This window comes from Delphinus delphis, chromosome 3 (assembly GCF_949987515.2).
Source record: "Delphinus delphis chromosome 3, mDelDel1.2, whole genome shotgun sequence".
NCBI classification, from domain to species: Eukaryota; Metazoa; Chordata; class Mammalia; order Artiodactyla; family Delphinidae; genus Delphinus; species Delphinus delphis.
The window spans coordinates 51,901,287-51,927,952 of record NC_082685.1 but is presented as its reverse complement, the minus strand read 5'-3'; positions in this window follow the sequence as shown (position 1 = coordinate 51,927,952).

Here is a 26,666-nt window from a genome sequence, read left to right as displayed (position 1 = left end):
CTATTTGTCTTTCTCTGCCTGACTTACTTCACTTAGCACAATACCCTCCAGGTCCATCCATGTTGCCGCAAATGGCATTATTTCATTCTTTTTTATGGCTAAGTAGTATTCCATTGTGTATATATATACCACTTCTCCTTTATCCATTCATCTTCTGATGGACATTTAGGTTGCTTCCATGTCTTGGCTATTGTAAATAGTGCTGCTATGAACACTGGGGTGCATGTATCTTTTTTAATTAGTGTTTTTGGGTTTTTCCTGATATATACCCAGGAGTAGAATAATTGGATCATGTGGTAGTTCTATTTTTAGAGGAACCTCCAGACTATTCTCCATAGTGGCTGCTTTAACTTACATCTCCACCAACAGTATATGAGTGTTCTCTTTTCTCCGAATCCTTGCCAAAATGTGTTACTTGTAGATTTTTGATGATAGCCATTCTGAAAGGTGAGAGGTGGTATCTCATTGGGGTTTTGATTTGTATTTCTCTGATGATTAGTAGTGTTGAACTACTTTCCATGTGCCTGTTAGCCATCTGTATGTCTTCTTTGTAAAAATGTCTCTTCTGGTTCTCTACCCATTTTGGGTATTAATCCCTTGTCAGTGATATCATTTGCAAATATTCTCCCATTCAGTAAGTTGTCTTTTCATTTTGTTGATGGTTTGCTTTGCTGTGCAAAACCTTTTAAGTTTAATTAAGTCCCATTTGTTTATTTTTGCATTTCTTTCCTTTGCCTTAGGAGACAGGGCCAAAAAATATTACTAATATTTATGTCAAAGATTGTTTTGCCCATGATCTCTTCTAGGATTTTTATGGTTTCTGGGCTAACATTTAGGTCTTTAATCCGTTTTCAGTTTATTTTTGTATATGATGTGAGAAAATATTGTAATTTCATTGTTTTACTGGTCCAATTTTCCTAGCACCACTATTGAAGAAATTGTCTTCTCTCGATTGTATATTCTTGCCTCCTGTGTCATAGATTAATTGACAATAAATGTGTGGGCTTATTTCTGAGCTCTCTATTCTGTTCCATTGATCTATGTGTCCGTTTTTGTGGCAGTACCATACTGTTTTGATTACTGTAGCTTTGTAGTATAGTCTGAAGTTAGGGAGTGAGATACTTCCAGCTCTATTCTTCTTTTTCAAGATTTTTTGGCTATTTGAGGTCTTTTGTGTTTCCATACAAATTTTAAAATTATTTTTTTTCGTTTTGTGAAAAATGCCATGGGTATTTTGATAGAGATTGTATATTGCCTTGGGTAGTATGGTATTTTAATAATATTAATTCTTCCAACCTATGAACATGATATATCTTTCTGTCTGCTTGTATCATATTCAATTTCTTCCCTAAGTGTCTTATAGTTTTTCTAGCACAAGTCTTTTACTTCCTTATGTAGGCTTATTCCTAGGTATTTTATTCTTTTTGTTGCAGTGGTAAATGGGATTGTTTTCTTAATTTTTTTTAATGATAGTTTGTTGTTAGTATATAGAAATGCAACAGATTTCTGTATGTTAATTTTGCATCCTGCAACTTCCAAATTCACTGATGGGCTTTAGTAGTTTTTTGGATTTTAGTAGTCTTTAGGGATTTTCTATGTATAGTATCATGTCATCTGCAAACAGTGACAGTTTTATTTCTTCCTCTCCAATTTGGATTCCTTTTATTTCTTTTTGTTTTCTGATTTCTGTGGCTAGGAATTCCAGTACTGTTTTCAATAAAAGTGGTAAGAAAGAGTGGGCATCTTGTATTGTTCCTGATCTTAGCGGAAATTCTTTCAGTTTTTCACCATTGTGTATATTAGCTGTGGGCTTATCATATATGGCTTTTATTATGTTGAGGTATGTTCTCTCTATGCTCACTTTCTGGAGAGCTTTATCACAAGTGACTGTTGAATTTTGTCTAAAAACTTTTTCTGCATCTATGTAGATGATAATATGGTTTTTATGCTTCAGTTTGTTAATGTGTTATATTACACTGATTGATTTGCTGATATTGTAAAATCCTTGCGTTCTTGGGATAAATCCCACTTGATCATGGTGTATGATCCTGTTGGTGTATTGTTGGATTTAGGTTGCTAATATTTTGTTGAGGATTTTTGCATGTCTGTTCATTAGTAATATTGGCCTGTAACTTTCTTTTTTTGTGCTGTCTTCATCTGGTTTTGGTATCAGAGTGATGCTGGCCTTGTAGAATGAGTTCAAAAGCACTCCCTCCTCTGCAAACTTTTGTAATAGTTTGAGAAGTATAGGTGTTAACTCTTCTCAAATTGTTAGGTAGAATTCACCTGTGAAACTATCTGGTTCTGGACTTTTGTCTGTTGGGAGTTTTTTGTTTGTTTGTTTTTGTTTTTTTAAACTACCAGTTCCATTTCACTACTGGTAATTGGTCTGTTCATATTTTCTATTTCTTCCTGGTATAGTATTGGGAGATTATACATTTCTAGACATTTTTTCATTTTTTCTAGGTTGTACATTTTATTGTCATATAGTTAGTCATAGTAATCGCCTATGATCCTTTGTATTTCTGTGGTGCTGGTTGTAAATTCTCCTTTTTATTACTGCTTTTATTGTTTTGGGCCCTCTCTTTTTTTGTTTTTTGATCAGTCTGGCTAAAGGTTTATCAATTTATCTTTTCAAAGAACAAGCTATTAGTTTTATTGACCTTTTCTATTTTTCTTGTCTCTATTTCACTTATTTCTGCTCTGATGTTTATGAGTTCTTTCCTTCTATTAACTTTGGTTGGTTTTTTTTTTTTTTTCTATTTTTCGAGTTCCTTTAAGTGTCAGATTAGGTTGTTTATTTGAGATTTTGTTTCCTGAAGCAAGCTTGTATAGCTGTAAACTTCCCTCTTGGAACTGCTTTTGCTGTGTCCCATAGATTTTGGATCATTGCGTTTTCTTTTTCATTTGTCTGCAGCTATCTTAAAATTTCTCTTGATTTCTTCAGTGACCATTGGTTGTTTACTAACATATTGTTCAGCCTCCAAATGTTTCTGTTTTTTGCAGTTTTTTTTCTTGGAGTTGCTTTCTAGTCTCAGAGTATTGTGGCTGGAAAAGATGCCTGACATGATTTCAGTTTTTTTAAATTTACTGAGGCTTCCTTTGTTGCCTAGCATATGATCTATCCTGAAGGATGTTCCATATGCACTTATAAAGAATGTGTATTCTGCTGCTTTGTGATGGAATGTTCTATATACCTCTGTTAAGTTCATTTGGTATAACGTGTTGCTTAAGGCTAGTGTTTCCTTATTGATTTTCTGTCCGGATGATATGTCCTTGATGTAAGTCGGGTGTTAAAGTTCCCTAATATTATTGTGTTACTGTCAGTTTCTCCCTTTATGTCTGTTAACAACTGCTTTATGTATTTAGGTGCACCTATGTTGGGTGCATATATAATTACAGTTGTTATATCTTCTTCTTGGATTGATCCCTTGATCATTATGTAATATATTTCTTTGTCTCATGTAAAAGTCTCTGTTTTAAAGTCTATTTTATCTGATATGAGTATTGCTACCCCAGATTTCTTTCGATTTCTATTTGCATGGAATACCTTTTTCCATCCCCTCACCTTCAGTTCGTGTGTCTTTAGATCTGTAGTGAGTCTCTTGTAGGCAATATGTAGATGGGTCTTGTTTTTGTATCCATTCAGCCAGTCTATGTCTTTTGATTGAAGCATGCAGCCCATTTACATTTAAAGTAATTATTGATATGTATGTACTTATTCCCATTTTGTTAGTTGTTTTTGTAGTTCTATCTTGTTTCTTCTTTTTGTTCTCTCCCCTTGTGATTTGATGACTATCCTTAGTGTTATATTTGGATACCTTTCTGTTTTTTGCATGTGCATCTATTATAGATTTTTAGTTTGTGGTTACCATGAAATGTGTGTGTGTGTGTGTGTGTGTGTGTGTGTGTGTGTGTATTTATATATATCAAGTTGCTAATCTCTTAATTTCAAACGCATTTTAACAACCATGCATTTTTACTCTCCTCCCCTCATAATTAATGATTTTGACATCATGTTTTACATCTAATTGTTTTGTGTATCCTTTAACTGATTATGGATTATTTTACTACTTTTATCTTTTAATCTTCCTACTAACTTTGTGCATGGTTGATTTACTATCTACTATATGTTTGCCTTTACCAATGAGATTTTTCCTTTCATAATTCTCATTTTTCTAGTTGTGGCCTCTTTTTTCACTAAGAAAAGTCCCTTTAACATTTCTTCTAAAGCTGGTTAGGTGGTGCTGAACATTTTTAGCATTTGCTTGTCTGTAAAACTTTTGATCTCTCCATCAAATCTGAATAGGGGCATTGCTGGGTAGAGTACTCTTGGTTGTAGTTTTTTCCCTTTCATCACTTTAAATATCTCATGCCACCCACTTCTGGCCTATAGAATTTCTACTGAAAAGTCAGCTGATAACCTTATGGGAGTTCTCTTGTATGTAAGTTGTTACTTTTCCTTTGCTGCTTTTTATATTCTCCCTTATCTTTAATTTATGCCATTTTAAATTCAATATGTCTTGGTTTGGTCCTCTTTGGGCTGATCCTATTCAGGTCTCTCTGTGATATCTGGGCTTGGATGTCTGTTTCCTTTCCCAGGTTGTGGAAGTTTTCAGCTATTATGACTTTTTAAATGTCCTCTGCCTCTTTCTCTGTCTCTTCTCCTTCTGGGACCCCTATAATACAAATGATAGAATACTTGATGTTGTCCCAGATGTCTCTTAAGCTGTGCTCATTTCTTTCTATTCTTTTTGCTTTTTTGGTTCAACTTCAGTAATGCACACTATTCTGCCTTCCAGCTTGATGATCCATTCCTCTGTACCATTTAATCTACTGTTGATTCCTTCTAGTATATTCTTTTTTTTTTTTTTTTTTTTTTTTTTTTTTTTTTTGCGGTACATGGGCCTCTCACTGTTGTGGCCTATTCCGTTGAGGAGCACAGGCTCCGGATGCGCAGGCTCAGTGGCCACGGCTCACAGGCCCAGCTGCTCCGCGGCACGTGGGATCTTCCCGAACCGGGGCACAAACCCGTGTCCCCTGCATCGGCAGGTGGACTCTCAACCACTGCGCCACCAGGGAAGCACTCTAGTATATTCTTCATTTCAGTTATTTTATTCTTCCTCTCTGTTTGTTTGGTTGTTCTTTATATTTTCTAATTCTTTTTTAAAAACTTCTACCTTCTCGTTCTCTTGATCCAGTCTTCTCCCAAATTCTTTGATCATCTTATGATCATTATCTTGAATTTGTTCTCAGACTGCCTATCTCCTCTTCACTTAGTTCTTCTTCTGGGGTTTTATATCTTGTTCCTATGTTTAGAACGTGTTCCTCTGTCATCACATTTTGCCCAACTTGCTGTTTTTATCTTTGTATTTGGTAGGTTAGTTATGTTTCCTGATATTGGAGAAGTGGCCTTTTATAGGAGATGTCCTGTGCTTCCAAGCAGTATACACCCCTTTGGTTACCAGAGCAATATGCTCTAGTGATGACCCCTATGTGGGCTGCATGGGTCCTTCTGTTTTGGCAGGCTGAATACTGTGGGCGTTCTGGTAGGTGGGGCTGTGACCCAGTCTGGTTGGTTGCTGGGACCTGCTGTTGATAGGGCTGAGTCACAAGGCAGCTGGTTGTGGAACCCAGGGATCCCCAGGGCTTGTGCTAGTGCGGTGGGTGGAGTTGAGACCCAGGATATCCCAGGGCTGGTGCCTGCCTACTAGTGGACAGAGCTGGGTCCTGGGGTCTGGCTACAGGGCCCAGGGATACCAGAGCTTGGGTCAGACCATCGGTGGTTGGGGCCAGGGCCCAGTCCATCTCAGGGCTGGTGCTGGCCTGCTGATGGGTGAGCAGGATCTGAAGACTGTGGGGCTATGGTTTCCCTGGAGCTGATATCAACCCGCTGGTGGGTATGGGTGTTTTCAATGCTAGAACAGGCTTGCTAGTGGGTGGATCTGGATCCCAGAGTCTCTGGCTGCAAAGCTTTGGGGAATCGCAGATCTAGTGCCTGCACTGATGTGTGGGGCCTGGTCCTGGGCTCTCTGGTGGACAGGGTCATGTCCAGGGGTGACTATGTGCTCAGGGGTTCTTAAGACAGCCTTGTCAGCTAGTCAGTGGGACTGTGTCCCACCCAGCTAATTATTTGTCCTGAGACATCCCTGTACTGGTGTCTATGGGCTGTTGGGTATGGGCAGGGCTGAGTCTTGAGGCTAAAAAGCCAGAGGGGAGGATTCTAAAATTGCACTTGCCAGTACCAGTGTCCACATGGTAGAACATGCTCCTAAAAATGGCTGCTGCCAGTTTCTATGTCCCCCTGGTGAGATCCAATTGTCTCCTGCCTTTCCCAGAAACTTCAAAATCAGCAGGTAGGTGTGACCTAGACTCCTTTCAAATTACTGCTTCTGTCCTGGGTTCTGGAGCATGTGAGATTTTGTTTGTGCCCTTTAACAGTAGAGTCTCCATTGCCTTCCCACTGGCCTTCAAAGCCAAACATTCTAGAGGTTTGTCTTCCCAGTGCAGAACCCCCTAGGCTGGGCAGCCTGATGTGGGGTTCAGACCTCTCACTCTGTAGGGAGAAACTCTGCAATTACAATTATTCTCCCATTTGTGGATTGCCCACCTGGGGGTATGGCTCTTGACTGTAACATAACTCGTCCCTCCTACCTGTTTCATTGTGGTTCCTTCTTTATATCTTTGGTTGTAGAAGATCTCTTCTGGCAGGTTCCTGCCTTTTTCAATAGGTGTTCTGTAAATTGTTGTAATATTGGTGTGCCTGTGAGAGGAGGTGAGCTCTGGGTCTTTCTACTCCACCATCTCAGGTGATCTCTGCAAGCAGCAAATTAAATAATGTGCTTTGAGCATAGTGCCTGGCGCAGAAGAAGCATTCATAACTATCAGTGCTTGTTATTTTTACTTACTAGAATATAATTTTATAAAATTATGATGCCAGTGACAGAAAACCAAATATGATAAGCAAACACTTTTTTAGAATGGGTAAATAAATATCATGAGATATCACTATGTACATGTTAAACAAACATTTTTGTTTCTCATTTAATTCTTTTTTTTTAACCTAACTCTACAATGTTAAGATTCCGAGATGTTTGGAGGTAAGGTGAGGATCAGGGCTGGGAGAGAGAGAAGGAAGAAAACTCAATTTGTACCATGTGTATCATGGAAAATACAAAAGTTGTCTTTTCGGAAATAGCATTCTCTTTCTGTTCTTTCATGTAGATAAAAGTGTTTCTCCTTGACATGGAGACAACATTAGGCATTTTATATTTCTGAATCCCACCACATGCCTTTCATCCCCAAGCTCATTAATAACTTATGTTCAGGGTAGGGAAGGCTTCTCTTAACTTCCTATGGAGTGAAGTTTATAGTCACAGAACCAACTTTCCCAGAAATCACTTGCATCTTTCTCGTGCATCTGGGTGATTAATACCCGCTTCAGAAGATAAATGAGTGTTTGTATTACCTGCTGATTCTAAGTTACCATAACAAGTCCACCCCCTAAAGACTCCAAGAGGACAGGGCTAGAACATGAATCATGACATTTGGGAAAGGAAACGTCTTTTCATTTCCCATACAAGATGTGATAAAACTTGCAACACACACATTTCATGATGTTTGTTTTAAGTGGAAAGAAAAAAAGATGATAGATGTAGAAATCCCAAGGATTAAAAACTATTGTATAGGGCTTCCCTGGTGGCGCAGTGGTTGAGAGTCTGCCTGCCGATGCAGGGGACACGGGTTCATGCCCCGGTCTGGGAAGATCTCACATGCCGTGGAGCAGCTGGGCCCGTGAGCCATGGCTGCTGAGCCTGCGCGTCCGGAGCCTGTGCTCCGCAGCGGGAGAGGCCACAACAGTGAGAGGCCCGCATACCGAAAAAAAAAAAAGAAACTATTGTATAAAGTCTTATTTTCACCTAACTCTTTTGAGGTGGGTGATTGATAACTAAAAAATTGCATCCATGTGTGATGTTCATTAAAGTAAATTATGCTAACACATAGATGATTTTGACTTAGCAAGATATTTTATTGTCATTTTAATGACAGTAATTTTCAACATTTTTTTGTTTGTTTTTCAGCACCAGCACACTAAAAAAATGAGACACAGTGACATCAGTAACAAACGTTCTTTCTTACAACATTAATTCTCAGATATTTGGAGTGTATACATCAGGGGTGTGAAAGGGAGGCTGATCACAATTTCCTCTCTATCCTATTTCTGATTGGAAGTCAATTTTGTTAGGAAAGAAGCACATATATTCCAAAATATCAAAGTGTATATTCTTCTACACTTTAAGTCATACTATTTTTAGCAAGAAAAATAGATGCAAAATGAAGGGCTTCTTAACCATAAAGGCCATAGAACCCAAACAAAGATGTTGGGCCATATGCATTTTTCAATGCTCAAGATTCAAAATTTTCATAAGGTTCTCACAAAGTCTATGAACCAAGAAAATTTTTACAGTGGTAAGAACATGGGAGTTCAGAGACCTAAAGACTCCATCCAAATTCAGGTCTGCCAGTTACCACAGCTGTGAACTTTCATCTATTAATTATTCTCTCTGAGATTCCCTTTTGTTTTTCATCTCTGAAATTGAATATCAACCTTGCAAAATTGTTGTAAAAGTGGAAAAACCCAGTAGAAAATGTCTAGCACAGTTCCTGGATTTATAAGATCTTGAGTGCATGTCAGCTCCCTGAGAGAAGAAGCTCAAATATTTTACTTGAAAGACAGAAGTGGTATGGCAGTGTTCCCTCATCAAGGCAACTAAATGTGCAATATTCAGAAATTGTTCTCTTACTGCTGGTCTCCATAGGTCACCCAGCTTCCACCATGGTTCTCTCATTTTGATTGCACTAGCAATCCTGTCATATTATCTAGCTGCCTTCTCATTTGACATGTTTTCTGTGTGACAGTCTTATGCTCCCCAAAATTTGAAATCCAGATGAAAATGGCCCGAATGCTTAGTCATTAGAACCATTCTGCTGAGTTGAAGTCCCTCTGGCTTTATTTATTTCTGAGCAGTGTTTTTTCCAAACTGTTACACACTCTCATTCTGCTCCCCATAGGGATTAGTGTTGAATTCAGTTAACTTTGGCTTTGTTCACACAAACCGGAAATTTTGGGATTGAGGAGGATGCTGGGAACTAGTGCAGGGACTAGGGGAGGTGCCAAGACAGAAAGCTGAGGGTTGAAGTAGCCTTAAACCACAGCTAGCCTGTGGCCCTGTAAATTATGCCTGCCAACCCACTGAGCAAATTGGAAATCCCAAACAGATCAAGCAGGAAAGTGAAATGTGACCAGAGAGAGAACTATAGCCACAGTACAAACGGAAGTGCTGCTCAACAACTGTTCATGGTACAGTGATGCTCATTTCACAATAAAGTTGCCAGGCTAAATGATAGCCATGTACAGATGAGTATAGATCACCAGACCTAGGAAAGAAAAGCAAAACCCAAACAGACTGGCTGCTAAATGGAATATTTCTGAACCATGTAGACAGGGAAACTAAGATTTTAGAGTTCAATTGTCCAGCTATAGCTTCCTAGCTCTCCCTTCCTCTTAAGGAGTTTATATACTGTCAGAACTCTTTTAACTGCAAGATATCTCCGATGTCCCTCACTCTAGAGAGAAACATAAGGTACTTATGATTTTCACTATGCTCTGCCCACTTTAGTACATATTAAAGCAGCTTATGGGGTGATTATGCCCTTGTCCCTTACTATATTTTATTTAGAATAAATATTTTAAAAACTATATCATCAATATACCTACTTTAGTAAGAGTTTTTATGATGAATGGATGTTGAATTTTATCCCATGCTTTTTCTACATCTATTGAGATGATCATGTGGATTTTGTCTTTTCTTTTGTGGATGTGGTGTATCACATTGATTTGCATATGCTGAACCATCCTTGTGAACTTGGGATGACTCCAGCATGGTCACGGTCTATGATCTTTTTTATGTGTTGTTGGATTCAGTTTGCTAATATTTTGTTGAGAATTTTTGCATCTATATTCACCAAAGATATTGGCCTGTAATTTTCTTTTTTGGTGGTATATTTGTCTGTCTGATTGTAGTATCAGGGTGATGGTGGATTCATAGAATGTTTTTGAGAGTGTTCCCTCATCTTCAATCTTTTGCAAGACTTTGAGAAGGATAAGTATAAGTTCTTCTTTGTATGCTTGGTAGAATTCACCTGTGAAGCCATCCAATCCTGGACTTTTGTTTGTAAGGAGTTTTTTAAATAACACATTCTATTTCCCTTCTAGTGACTGGTCTTTTCAAATTATTTATTTCTTTTTGATTCATGATAAAAACTCTTACCAAAGTGGGTATAGAGGGAACATATCTCACAATAATAAAAGCTATTTATGACAAACCCACAGCCAGTATTATACTCAACAGTGAAAAGTTGAAAACTTTCCCACTAAAATCTGGACCAAGACAAGGATGCCCACTCTCACCACCTCTATTCAACATAACATTGGAAGTCCTAGCCACAGCAATCAGACAAGAAAAAGAAATAAAATGTATCCAAATTGGAAAGGAAGAGGTAAAATTGTCATTATATGCAGATGACATGACACTATATAGAGAAAACCCTAAAGACTCCAAACAAAAACTGCTAGAACTGATAAATGAATTCAGCAAGGTAGCAGGATACAAGATTAACAACACACAAGAATTGGTTGCATTTCTTTACACTAATAATGAAATACCAGAAAGGAAATATAAAAAAAAAAAAAAAAAAATACCTTTCAAAATCACAGACCCCAAAAAATAAAATACGTAGGAATAAACCTGACCAAGGATTTGAAAGACTTACACGCTGAGAACAACAAAACATTATTGAAGGAAACTGAAGATGATTCAAAGAAGTGGAAAGATATCCCATACTCTTGGATTGGAAGAATTAATATTGTTAAAATAACCATACTACCCAAAGCAATCTGCAAATTTAATGCAATCCCTATCAAATTACCCATGACATTTTTCACAGAACTAGAAAAAATAATCCTAAAATGTATATGGAACCACAGAAGACCCAGAATTGCCAAAGCAATCCTGAGGAAAAAAGAACAAAGCAGGAGGCATAACTCTCTCAGACTTCAGAAAATCCTACAAAGTTACAGTAATCAAAATGGCATGGTATTGACACAAAAACACATGGATCGAAGGAATGGACTAGAGAGCCCAGAAATAAACCCACACGCCTATGGTGAATTAATTTTCAGCAAAGGAGGCAAGAATATACAATGGGAAAAAGATGGTCTCTTCAGCAAGCAGTGTTGGGAAAGTTGGACAGATGCGTGTAAATCAATAAAGTTAGAACACACTCTCACACCACACATAAAAATAAACTCCAAATGGCTTAAAGACTTAAACATAAGACATGACACTATAAAACTCCAAGAAGAGAACATAGGCAAAACATTCTTTGATATAAATCAAAACATTCTCTGATATAAATCATACTAATGTTTTCTGAGGTCAGTCTCCCAAGGCAATAGAAATGCAATAAAAGCACAAATAAATAAATGGGACTTAATCAAACTTACAACCTTTTGCACAGCAAAGGAAACCATAAACAGAATGAAAAGACAACCCTCAGGATGGGAGAAAATATTTGCAGATGATGTGAGGTGCCGCCCTACACTGGTCAGAATGTCCATCATTAAAAAGTCTACAAATAAATGCTGGAGAGGATGTGGAGAAAAGGGAACCCTCCTACACTGTTGGTGGGAATGTCAATCAGTACAACCACTATGGAAAACAGTATGGAGGTTCCTTAAAAAACTAAAAATAGAGCTACCATATGATCCAGCAATCCCACTCCTGGGCATATATCCAGACAAAACTATAATTCAAAAAGATACATGCACCCCTATGTTCATAGCAGCACTATACACAATAGCCAGGACATGGAAACAACCTAAATGTCTATCAACAGATAAATAAAGAAAACGTGGTACATGTGTGCAATGGAATAGTACTCAGCCATAAAAAAGAATGAAATAATGCCATTTGCAGCAACATGAATGGACTTAGAGATTATCATACTGAGTGAAGTCAGTCAGAAAAAGAAAGACAAATACCATATAATATCACTTATATGTGAAATCTAAAACATGATACAGATGAATTTATCTATGAAACAGAAACAGACTCACAGACATAGAGAACAGACTTGTGGTTGCCAAGTGGAGGGATGGAGTGGGAGTTTGGGGTCAGCAGATGCAAACTATTAGGTATAGAATGGATAAACAATAAGGTCCTAATGTATAGCACAGGAAACTATATTCAATATCCTGTGATAAAGCATAATTGAAAAGAAAATGAAAAAGTATTTATGTATGTATAGCAGAATCACTTTGCTGTACAGCAGAAATTAATAACATTGTAAATCAACTATGCTTCAATAAAAAATTATGTAAGTATATAATCACAATAAAAGTCAAAAAGATGCATTAATTATGACTTAAACATGATTTTACCTTATTTTCTAATCTTCACTGTGGCTCTACAATGAGCATAGATTATTTTGATAATCAGAAAAACAGACATGAAATTATATATACAAATATGTGTATATTTCATTATATCTGTCGAGGTTTCAAAATGTAAACAGCCAAGTGACCAGAAAGAAAATTACAAAATATTAATACTAGCTATTTCTGGGTTGTAAGGCAGTGCTGATTTATTTTTCCCTTTTATACTCCCCAGAATGTTTACTTTTATAATGATTTTAAAAAGTAATCTTTATGGTACTTTTACAATGATTTTTAAAAGTAATCTTTATGGTGTTAATTGATACTGGAAAATGCCTTCTTAAGGCATTGCAACTCACTGTGTTTGGTTACCTGGGCTGGTCTGACCCTTTCCACCAACTTTCAAGTTGAATAGTTATGTAAAAGAACATCTTTCAGAGTGTATTTCTTAGAACACTAGTTCTTGGGATGTTAGTAGTTGTTTACAAAAGAAAAAGTATCATGTACAAGTAAATTAGGAAAGGCTAGGTTACCAAAGTTAAACACATTAGAACTTTAAAAAAAAACCTTTAATATACTAGTGTGCCCTTTGCATTCACATGCCAACAACAGAGTAAGCTTTACTTTTGAAACTTACTCGATTATGAAACTTTTTTCTTTGAATAACAGGTGAGATTATTCTTTAAAGGAATGCAATTTGGAGAAGATTGATATCCAAGCTTAAGCAAATCTAGATATCAATATATGAAAATTATATATGTCTGTATATGTTACATATGTATTTATAATTTTTAAACTGATTAGTTCATGTATTAAAAGATTCATTACACATGTCCTTTGAAGTGCCCCTTCCCTTAGTGTAGTCTAATAGCATCCAGTTTGTAAAATGTCCGATTTCTCTTCTACATGATATTGCTTCCAGAGCACTGTGAACATACCTCTGTTATAGCATTCACATCAATGCATTGTATTCATTGGAATATCACAGAATTTTTAACCATTATGATCTTCTTGAGGTCAGAGATGTTTTCTTAGTCAGCACTGTTGACACATTACAGGTGCTCAAATACTGAATAGATTAATTAGATATTATATAACTCAAGGTACATGAGATTTTTCAGGAATAAGAGAGGAAAGACTGGAGTAGTGCCTGCAAGCTTTAGAAAGAATACATCTTTTAAAAAAGTAAGAGGAATAAAAGAGTGCTTTGGATGTACAAAAAGAACTCATACTTGAACCAAATTAGCTTGATAAAAGTCCTGGAGGAAAATGAAAATGACAGGGCAGGTCCTCCAAATTAGGTGTAAAACTCCTCTTGAACCCAGCTTGTAATAAAATGTAATGAAAATAGTCAAAGCAGAGCAGACAGTAGTATCTTCAAGAGACGTGTAATTTAAGATGTGGTGAAATAATTCATTAAAATGAGAAGAGCTGAAGGCATAGGAGTAAAAGGGACTTAAGTTTAAAGACTGAAAAGGAAAATGTGGCCCTTGGCAACACAGATGCTATTGAGGTCAGCTTGTAGACTTTTTCTGAATCCCTAATTGCTCTTTTTCTTGCTTATGCTTTGCAAATTCTCCTTGAGGGGGGAAAAATTCCATCAAAACTTGTGATGCAGTTGGGATACATTATTTCAAATAGATGTACTGCCATGACTGATTTCAGTGATTCTGTTTTGGGTGTCAAAACAATATAGCTAAAAGTTGGGAGGGGAGATTCAATGAGCCACCTCTTTGTTTTTAAATCCTCCCACTTTTGTCATCTCAATGGCTTTACATTTTAGCACATCAGTGTATCCATCCAGCTAAACCCTAAACTGACTCAGATAAACAAAAGACATTATCTCAAACGAGCAAACGCTTTCTCTGCACCCTTGTTTCTCACTTTGCATTGTACTTTTGAATGGCTTTGTGTCCATAATATCACAGGGTGGAAATATAAGCAGTACTTTCATTGGCAAGAATGATACCCCATAGCTCATACAATTGGATGAAGATTAAAAATCTCAGTCAATCAGACATTTACCTCTTTTGGCCAAATATTCATGTGATAAAAAAAATACAAAGCTATTTTTATTTATTAGATACTATATTTACATGATTTCTAAATCCTCAAATCATCTGTACAAAATATTTATAAAATGTCTGTTTTATAGTTGAGAAAACAAAATCCATGATATAAGGGTCTAGATTTGCCTGTTGACAAAAACCAGGCTTTTTCTGCCACCTTAATCTCCATGACTTAAACACATTGATGTTTTATTTGTTAAAAAAAAAAAAATCCAATTGGTTCTATATGGCCAAGACAGCCTTAAAATTTCCCTTGGCTTCCCTAAAATTTAGACAGGTTGCTTGCTAACTATAGGCCCCTGACCTCCCTTTTCTTAGGTACTTAATTCAGAAAACTTTTCTTTATAAATTCTTGCTGTGCTTCTTGGAGATGTAAATCTTCCTCCAAAATCATGGCAGTTTTACAACCCAGGAATGTCTTTCTCAAGGACCTGAGAGTTATCCCTGTTAGATGTAATTATTTAAGGAGACAGTGCTCCTATCTTTCAGACTCGTGGAAAGGTAGGAGCTTAACTCTGATAAGCACCAATAAGCAAACATGCATAGTCTAATCATGATGACCAAACTCTCCCCTAAAGTCCAGCCAGTACCTTTCCTCTAGCTCACCTAGTGCTTTAAAACCCTCCTATATTTTGTTTCAGCAGAGTAGATTTCAGTCTCTCTCTCCTGTTGCAATAGCCTTAAACAAAATCTTCCTTGTCTGTTTCGCTCATCCGGTGCAGTTTTTCTTTCACAGATATTAATGAAGGTCAGGTTTTAAAAAGAATATTTTAATATGTAATCAGAACCTTACTTTTTTAGCTCAAAGCCTCTGAAAGACTGAGATATTACTTGTTGAAATATGGTATCTCACTGAAATGTTGCAGTCCTTATTTCTTTCCATAGTTTTGCTCTCTCTTGAGAATATATTTCATCTTGGAATCCAGAACTCTTCCTACAGCTGTCTCCTCCCTCTGCACCCAGATCATTCTCTGGCCACAAGGAAACACACACAACAAACGGGGCCAAATTCTTTCTCACCTCTAAGCTTTACACATGCCATACCTTCAGTCTAGAATGCTCTTCTTTGCTCATCCCCATCTTATCCCTGCCAATTTTCCATTTCTGTTCCCTTTGTGATAAGTCCCATTCACATTTAAAGACACACTACGTCTTGGAAATTTTACTCATGCACCACTGTCCAGGAAGCTGCTAGGTGCAACTCTCAAGCTTCCCAGAGCATCCTGGAATCATTGTTTTTTCTCATATTTATTCAGTAGTTAATGCTTTAGAGGAAAGATCTCCTTTTATATTTCCTCCTTTGTCCTCTCAGAATCCAGAACAGTGCTTGGAAGAAAACAGACATTAAATCAATGTTAGCTGAATGGATATTAAGATGAGAAGTAGATTTTATTTATCTCATTTTGATTATCTTTTCTAACCAAGAGTGGCATTTGTTTTTTGAAAAGATAAACAAAATCAATAAACTTAGCCAGGCTCAGCAAGAAGAAATGAGAGATTCAAATAAACAGAATAAGAAATGGAAGAAGAGAAAAAACAACTGATACCACAGAGATACAAAAAAATCATAAGAGAATACTGTGAACAGTTATATGCCCAAAACTTTGACAACCTAGAAGAAATGGAAAAATTTTTTAAACTTACAGTCTGCCAAGAATGAATCAAGAAGAAACAGACAATTAAAACAGACTGATCACTAATAGTGAAATTGAATTTGTAATAAAAAAGAAAAAACCTCCCAGCAAACAAAACTCCAGGACCAGAAGCATTCACAAGGAAATTCTACCAAACATTTAAAGAAGAACTAATAGCTGTTCTTCTCAGACTACTCCAAGAAATCGAAGAGGATGGAACACTCCCAAATTTATTCTATGAGACACAATTACCATGATACCAAAACAACAAGGAAACTACAAAAAAAGAAAATCACAGGCCAATACCTTTAATGAATATAGATGCAAAAATCTTCCAACAGACAAATGTCCAGGACCAGATGGCTTCACTGGTGAATTCTATCAAACATTTAGAGAAGAGCTAAAGCCCATCTTCTCAAACTCTTCCAAAATTTGCAGAGGAAGGAAAACTCCCAAACTCATTCTATGAGGCCATCATCACCCTGATACCAAAACCAAAACTGTCACAAATAAAGAAAACTACAGGCCAATATGACTGACGAACGTAGATGCAAAAACCCTCAACAAAATAGTAGCAAACACAATCCAGCAGCTCTTTAAAAGGATCATACACCATGATCAAGTGGGATTTATCTCAGGAATGCAAGAATTCTTCAATATACTCAAGTCAATCAATGTGATAAACTATATTAAAAAATAGAAGGAGAAAATCCATATGATCATCTGAATAGATGCAGAAAAAGCCTTCAACAAAATTCAACACTCATTTATGGTAAAAACCCTGCAGAAAGTAGGCATAGAGGGAACTTTCCTCAACGTAATAAAGGCCATATATGACAAACCCCAGCCAACATTGTTCTCAATGGTGAAAAATGGAAACCATTTACACTAAGATCAGGAACAAGACAAGGTTGCCCACTCTCACCACTATTAGTCAACATAGTTTTGGAAATTTTATCTACAGCAATCAGAGAAGAAAAAGAAATAAAAGGAATCCAAATCGGAAAAAAAGAAGTAAAGCTGTCAGTATTTGCAGATGACGTGATACTATACGTAGAGAATCTTAAAGATGCCACCAGAAAAGTACTAGAACTAATCAATGAATTTGGTAAAGTAACAGGATACAAAATTTCTGCACAGAAATTTCTTGCATTCCTATACACTAATGATGAAAAATCTGAAAGAGAAATTAAGGAAACACTCCTATTTACAATTGCAACAAAAAGAAAAAACTACCTAGGAATAAACCTACTTAAGGAGAGAAAAGACCTCTATGCAGAAAACTATAAGACACTGATGAAAGAAATTAAAGATGATACAAACAGATGGAGAGATATACCATGTTCTTGAATTGGAAAAATCAGCATTGTGACAAGGACTATACTACCCATAGCAATCTACAGATTCAACGCAATCCCTATGAAATGACCAATGGCATTTTTTCAAAGAACAAGAATAAAAAATTTCACAATTTGTATGGAAACACAAAAGACCCTGAATAGCCAAAGCAATTTTGAGAAAGAAAAATGGAGCTAGAGGAATCAGGCTCCCTGATTTCACACTATTCTACAAAGCTACAGTAATCAAGACACTATGGTACTGGCACAAAAACCGAAATATAGATCAATGGAACAGGTTAAAAAGCCCAGATATAAATACATGCACATATGGTCACCTTATCTTTTATTAAGGAGGCAGGAATATACAATGGAGTAAAGACAGCCTTTTCAATAAGTGGTGCTGGCAAAACTGGACAGCTACATGTAAAAGAATGAATTTAGAACACTTCCTCACACCATACACAAAAATAAACACAAAATGGATTAAAGACCTAAATCTAAGGCCAGACACCATCAAACTCTTAGAGGAAAACATAGGCAGAACACTCCATGACATAAATCACAGCAGGATCCTTTCTGACCCACCTCCTAGAGAAATGGAAATAAAACCAAAAATGAACAAATGGGACCTAATGAAACTTAAAAGCTTTTGTACAGCAAAGGAAACCATAAACACAATGAAAAGACAATCCTCAGAATGGGAGAAAATATTTGCAAATGAAGCAACTGACAAAGGATTAATCTCCAAAATATACAAGCAGCTTCTGTAGCTCAACGACAAAAAAAACAAACAATGCAATCTAAAAATGGGCAGAAGACCTAAATAGACATTTCTCCAAAGAAGATATACAGATTGCCAACAAACACATGAAAGAATGCTCAACATCACTAAACATTAAAGAAATGCAAGTTAAAACTCCAATGAGGTATCACCTCACACCGGTCAGAATGGCCATCATCAAAAAATCTACAAACAATAAATGCTGGAGAAGGTGTGGAGAAAAGGGAACCCTCTTGCACTGTTGGTCAGAATGTAAATTGATACAGCCACTATGGAGAACAGTATGGAGGTTCCTTAAAAAACTACAAATAGAACTACCATATGACCCAGCAATCCCACTACTGGGCATATACCCTGAGAAAACCATAATTCATCAAGAATCATGTACCGCAATATTCATTGCAGCACTATTTACAATAGCCAGGACATGGAAGCAACCTAAGTGTCCATCGACAGATGAATGCATAAAGAAGATGTGGCACATATATACAATGGAATATTACTCAGCCGTAAAAAGAAACAAAATTGAGTTATTTGTAGTGAGGTGGATGGACCTAGAGACTGTCATACAAAGTGAAGTAAGTCAGAAAGAGAAAAACAAATACCGTATGCTAACACATATATATGGAATCTAAAAAAAAAAAGGTTCTGAAGTACCTAGGGGCAGGACAGCAATAAAGATGCAGATGTAGAGAATGGACTTGAGGACATGGGGAGGGGGAAGGGTAAGCTGGGACAAAGTGAGAGAGTAGCATGGACATATATCCACTACCAAATGTAAAATAGCTAGCTAGTGGGAAGCAGCCGCATCGCAGAGGGAGATCAGCTCAGTGCTTTGTGACCACCTAGATGGGTGGGATAGGGAGGGTGGGAGGGAGATGCAGTAGGGAGGAGATATGGGGATATATGTATACGTGTAGCTGATACACTTTATTATACAGCAGAAATTAACATACCATTGTAAATCAATTATACTCCAATAAAGATGTTAAAAAATAAATAGTATAACTCCCATCATATGTGCTTCAAAAAATAATAATAATTGCTTTTCTGGAGCAGGGATTGGCAAACTTATATAAAGGGCCAGGTAGTAAATAGTTTAGATTTGCCATATGATCTCTGTTGTATCTACTCAGCTCAGTCATTGTAGCCAAAAAGCAGCTACATTCACAGTAAAATGTAAATAAAGGAGTATAACTGTGTATACAGTATAACCCAGTATAACTGTGTTTCAATAAAACATTTTTTATAGACATGGAGAGAAAAAAAGGATATTTTGCATAGCACAGGGAATTATAGCCATTATCTTATAATATTTTTTAATGGAGTCTAACCTGTGAAAATACTGAATCACTATGCTGTATACCTGAAACTAATATAATACGTAAATCAACTATATTTCAATAATTTTTAAATGCTAGGAATTATATTTAGTTGTTTTCACTTCTGTTATGTGTCTCAAGAAAAATGGACTGCTTTATTTTTAGTGGCTCTTCTGGGTAAAGAAATATTCCCTAGCCTGTACTGGGAATTGCTTTTGTGAAATTGCTAAGTGTGTGGGCTTCAGAATAGAGAAGAGCTAGGCTTTAACCCCAAGTTTGAATTCCAGCTGTGTACCTGAAATTTGTGTGGTGCTGACAAGCTACTTAACCACTCTTGTCTTTAATCTCCTTTTCAGTAAAATGGGGATGATATTACTAATCACATGGTTATTGTCAGGATTAAATGATTTTATTAGTTTTCCAGGGCTGCTGTAACAAATTAGCACAAATTTTGTGGCTTAACACAACAGAAATTTATTCTCTCACAGTTCTAGAAGCTAGAAATCCTTAATCAAGGTCTTGACAGGATTGGTTCCTTCCAGAGGCTCTGAAGAAGTTTCCATTTCATGGCCCTCCCCTGGGTTTTGGTGGCTATCTACCAATCTTGGTGTTCTTTGAATTGTAGACACTTCAGTCTAATCTCTGTCTTCATGTGTTTTTCTCCTCTAGGTTTCTGTGTCTCAAATCTCTTTAAGTTCTAGGCACAATGGCTGACACAGAGTATGCACTGAATTTGTGAAAGTTGTCCTTATTATCAAATGCCCATTTTGGTGGATGTTGGTGGGTGAGTGGAAGAGGTAGGGGAATGGAACTCAGACTTCCACACAGCAAGTAGCTAAACTTACTAATGAATATGTTCTTTTTAAAGGCACCATAATTGGCCGCTTGTTTGTGGGTCCCCAAACAGTGACACACATCTTCTCCCAAGTTTTTTGCTTTCTGCAGCTGCTAAAAAATAAATCACAAGTCCTGCCAAGAAAATAATGAAACATTCCAGACTATTAGACCTTAGAAGAGTTTAATCAAAGACTCAGTGATCTATACTGGCTCTGGAGGCTTCTTCAAAGCTGAAATCCACAATGTAAAGACCGTGGCATGAACCACAGTGGAAAAGAGCAGCATCTGTGAACAGCAGAAGATGTGCCTCTTTTCTGGTTAGTTACCTACTGCTCTGCAAAGGTGCCTATGACTCAGAGGTGAATTCTACCACATATTCATATGAATATATCAGAGTGTATGTGTTTTAAATGTCCTTTGACAGGGTAATTTATTTATATATGAATTTGTATTAGTTCTCCCTATTTTGCCCTTTGTTGTCTTCTGAACATGTTGCCAGGCATTACGTATTTTCTGGTCCTGTTGCCTCAAGCCAGTTTTTCAGGGTAGAAAGCAAAGAAAAAGCTGCTTGAGGTCAGTAGATGTTCCTATTTGGGGGTCAAAGTCCTCAGAATATTAAAAATTTGATATTGGGTGTTCTAGGGAAAGCAGGAAGAAAAGAGAATATCACCCTCACTGTGAAGTGGCAGGCGCTTGTGGATGGATGGGATGGTCAACATATGCACCAAGGGAGGCTGTTACCTGGCATAGGATCCCAGACCTTGGCAAGCATCCCCATGTCCTTAGTGAGGCATGGGAACAAGGAGCATGTGAGGTAGGACAGTGGGTACATATCAGTATTAATCAGAGTGAATGGCTCAATGGCCCAAGGGGTCTTCCGATGGTTTAGTGATGCTGAAACACCTTGGTACCACTATAGGGAGGAGGAAAACTCAAAATGACTGAGATTGAATTTTCTACTAACCCACTGGAACGAGGGCACAGAATCAAATTTAAATAAATGTTGTTGATATTTTTGCACATCATCTGAGTTTGTGAACAAAGATTCATTACATTTTGAACACATATTTGTTCTTTACACCAGTCTTTGGAAGTGTGCCATGAGGTATTATTGTTCCCCTCAACTAATGTAAAAACCAAAGCTCACAGCTGATTCAGCTAAGGTAATACAGCCAGTACGTGACAAAACAGAGCCTAGGAGTTCTGACTCCTAGTTTAATATTCTTCTCACTACACCTAAGTATGAAGCATACGAGTAGAAAAAAGAAAGAAATCTTATAGTCGACAGTCAAGGCTGTGAGAATTCGTGGGTATGTGCCAGATATTGTTCTATATGCCCCACCCACTGAGAGCTATTAGGCAGGTTGAAATAACTGTATTTTTAAAATGTTAGGATACCTTACTATGGTTAAAGAATCATGACTCTAACCAGGCAACACTATTCTGTTTGTGAGGAAGTGGAGGCACCACGGGAATAATTACTGCCATGGTTTCAGTTATCATCCTGTAAATCCAGCTCACCTCCAAGACAAGAAGCATGTTGGTCAGGCTCACTCCTCCATCCCCAGTGTCTAGAACCATGTCTGGCCCATGAAGGTGCCTAGAAAGCATTACTGTAAGAAGGAAAGGATGAGCAAATGATTCCAACAATCAAGAGTTAGATGCCTAAAAGGGGGCTAGAAACAAGTCTAGAAACATAGCGAAAGCAACTTAACTTCACCTGAGAGTAGAAGATTTCCTCTAAAATAGCCAGTGGATCTGTTTCCAGAAAAGAGCACCCAGTATTACTGAGGGAATTTAGTACTAACCTGGGTCCTAGGTAAGCTTTGCAAGACAAATGACCCTAAGGCTAGACTGTGGGGGTAAGTGAGTGGGACATAGTAGCACTCCATTAAGACTCAAAGAGTTGTGTTGGATGAGTTGGAAGGGGATATCTGAGAGTTATTAGAAGTATTCCTACCTCACCAGCTCTGCTGGAGTTTCTATTACTCATCTGGATTTTGCTTCTATAGGCTTTCCTTCCACTTGACTATAAACCTTGCAAGGCTAATCATCATTGGGTGAGTGGTTGAATTTTGTTAGATTTGGGACATAATGGAAGGTGGTATATCATAGCACATGAAAATAAATTTAAAAAGAACATTAGACATGCTACAATTCTGTCTTTCCATTATTAAAAATATTTTCAATAGTGAATAGTTTGCCTGTTTTCTCAAATATAAATTAGTTTCTTGCTGTATGTGTGGCTCTATCAGCCTTCCATAAATATCTCAGCTAATCCAGCCAGTCCTTAGAACCTTGACACATCATTTCATTTCTTTTCCACCCACAGTATCCTTTGCTCACCCTCATCAGGTTGACGTGGCTTCCAAATGGGTCCTTGACATCAGACCCTTGAAATTTTGCTGCCAATTCTACTGTCACCTCAGATGATAGTAACAGAAACAGTAGCAAGAGTGGTGGCTCAGCTGTTTCCTCTGGATATACATCAAATAATGAGAAGAAGGAACATCCAGAGCTAAATGTTCTATTTAAACCAGTAGTTGCTGCTCAGAAAATAAATAAAGATACAGACCCAAAGTCAGTGGTTTACACATTCTTCATCCAAGAGCATTGTATTAAAGGAGAGAGTCTGTGTTGATCAGTGACTTTCGTGAAGGCTGAGAAAGTTGAAGAAAATTTGCAGATGATACACAACTTCTAAGCCATGTGGCTGATAGGGTCTTGCTGCTCTGGCCAGTTGACAGGCCTGAGCCTCTGAGGTGGGAGAGCTGAGTTCAGGACACTGGACCACCAGAGACCTATTGGCCCCAAGTAATATCAATTGGCAAGACTCTCCCAGATATCTCCGTCTTAGTGGTAAGACGCAGCTACAATCAATGACAAGCAAGCTACAGTGCTGAACAACCCATGCCAAACAACTAGCAAGACAGGAACACAAACCCACTCATTAGCAGAGAGGCTGCCTAAAATCATAATAAGTTCACAGAAACCACACCACAGGACGAGGTCCTGCCCACCACAAAGAAAAGATCCAGCCTCATCCACCAGAACACAGGCACCAGTCCCCTCCACTAGGAAGCCTACAAAACCCACTGAACCAAGCTTAGCCACTGGGGGCAGACACCAGAAACAACGGGAACTATGAACCTGCAGCCTGTGAAAAGGATACCCCAAACACAGTAAGTCAAGCAAAATGACAAGACAGAGAAGTATGCAGCAGATGAAGGAGCAAGGTAAAAACCCATCAGACCAAACAAATGAAGAGGAAATAGGCACTCTACCTTAAAACGACTTCAGAGTAATGATAGTACAGATGATTCAAGGTCTTGGAAATAGAATGGAGAAAATAAAAAAAGATGTTTAACAAGGACCTAGAAGAACTAAAGAGCATACAAACAATGATGAACAACACAATAAAGGAAATTAAAAATTCTCTACAAGGAATCAATAGCCGAATAACTGAGGCAAAAGAATGGATAAGTGACTTGGAAGATAAAATAGTGGAAATAACTACCACAGAGCAGAATAAAGAAAAAAGAATGAAAAGAATTGAGGACAGTCTTAGAGACCTCCAGGACAACATTAAATACACCAACATTCGAATTATAGGGATACCAGAAGAAGAAGAGAAAAAAAAAGGGACTGAGAAAATATTTGAAGACTTTATAGTTGAAAACTTCCCTAATATGGGAAAGAAAATAGTCAATCAAGTCCAGGAAGAGCAGAGAGTCCTATACAGGATAAATCTGAGGAGAAACACGCCAAGACACATATTATCAAACTATCAAAAATTAAATACCAAGAAAAAATATTAAGGCAGCAAGGGAAAAACAACAAATAATATACAAGGGAATCCCCATAAGGTTAACAGCTGATCTTTCAGCAGAAACTCTGCAAGCCAGAAGGGTGTGGAAGGACATATTTGATGAAAGGGAAGTGATGAAAGGGAAGAAACTACAACCAAGATTACTCTACCCAGCAAGGATCTCATTCAGATTCAACGGAGAAATTAAAAGTTTTACAGACACCAAAAGCTAAGAGAATTCAGCACTACCAAACCAGCATTACAACAAATGCTAAAGGAACTTCTCTAGGCAGGAAACACAAGAGAAGGAAAAGACCTACAATAACAAACCCAAAACAATTAAGAATTTATTAATAGGAACATACATATCAATAACTACCTTACATGTAAATGGATTAAATGGTCCCACCAAAAGACATAGACTGGCTGAATGGATACAAAAACAACACCCATATATATGCAGTTGGTATCTTGCATATAAACACACCCATATATATGCAAGATACCAACTTCACACCTAGGGACCCATACAGACTGAAAGTGAGGGGATGGAAAAAGATATTCCATGCAAATGGAAATCAAAAGAAAGCTGGAGTAGCAATTCACATATCAGACAAAATAGACTTTAAAATAAAGACTATTACAAGAGACAAAGAAGGACACTACATAATGATCAAGGGATTAATCCAAGAAAAAGATATAACAATTGTAAATATTTATGCACTCAACATAGGAGCCCCTCAATACATAAGGCAAATGCTAACAGCAATAAAAGAGGAAATCAACAGTAACACAATAATAGTAGGGGACTTTAACACCCCACTTTTAGCAATGGACAATCATCCAAAATGAAAATAAATAAGGAAACACAAGCTCTAAATGAGACATTAAACAAGATGGATTTAATTGATATTTATAGTATATTCCATCCAAAAACAACAGAATACACTTTCTTCTGAAGTGTTCATGGAATATTCTCCAGGATAGATTATATCTTGGGTCACAAATGAAGCCTTGGTAAATTTAATAAAATTGAAATCATATCAAGTACCTTTCCTGACCACACCACTATAAGACAAGATATCAATTACAGGAAAATAACAGTAAAAAATACAAACACATGAGGGCTAAACAATATGCTACTAAAAAACCAAGAGATCATTGAAGAAATCAAAGAGGAACTCAAAAAAATATCTAGAAACAAATGACAAGGAAAACACGACAATCCAAATCCTACTGGATGCAGCAAAAGTGGTTCTAAGAGGGAAGTTTATAGCAATATAATCCTAACTCAAGAAACAAGAAACATCTCAATTAAACAACCTAACCTTACACCTAAAGCAATTAGAGAAGAACAAAAAAAACCCAAAGTTAGCAGAAGGAAAGAAATCATAAAGATCAGAACAGAAATAAGTGAAAAAGAAATGAAGGAAATGATAGCAAAGGTCAATAAAAGTAAAAGCTGGTTCTTTGAGAAGATAAACATAATTGATAAACCATTAGCCAGATTTATCAAGAAAAAAAGGGAGAAGACTCAAACCAACAGAATTTGAAATGAAAAAGGAGAAGTAACAACTGAAACTGCAGAAATACAAAGTATCATGAAAGATTACTACAAGCAAATATATGCCAACAAAATGGACAACCTGGAAGAAATGGGCAAATTCGTAGAAAACACAAGCTTCATGACTGAACCAGGAAAAAATAGAGAATATAAACAGACCAATCACAAGCACTGAAATTGAAGCTGTAATTAAAAACCTTCCAACAGAAAAAAACCCAGGACCAGATGGCTTCACAGGCAAATTCTATTAAACATTTAGAGAAGACCTAAGACCTATCCTTCTCAAACTCTTCCAAAATATAGCAGAGGGAGGAACACTCCCAAACTCATTCTACGAGGCCACCACCACATTGATACCAAAACCAGACAAAGATGTCACACAAAAAAGAAACAGGCCAATATCACTGATGAACATAGATGCAAAAATCCTCAACAAAATGGTAGCAAACAAATCCAGCAGCACTTTAAAAGGATCATACACCGTGATCAAGTGGGATTTATCCCAGGAATGCAAGGATTCTTCAATATATGCAAGTCAATCAATGTGATGAACCATATTGACAAATTGAAGGAGAAAAAACATATGATCATCTCAATAGATGCAGAAAAAGCTTTCGACAAAATTCAACACCCATTTATGATAAAAACTCTCCAGAGAGTAGGCATAGAGGGAACATACCTCAACATAATAAAGGCCATATATGACAAACCCACAGCCAACATCGTTCTCAATGGTGAAAAACTGAAACCATTTACACTAAGATCAGGAACAAGACAAGGATGCCCACTTTCACCACAATTATTCAACATAGTTT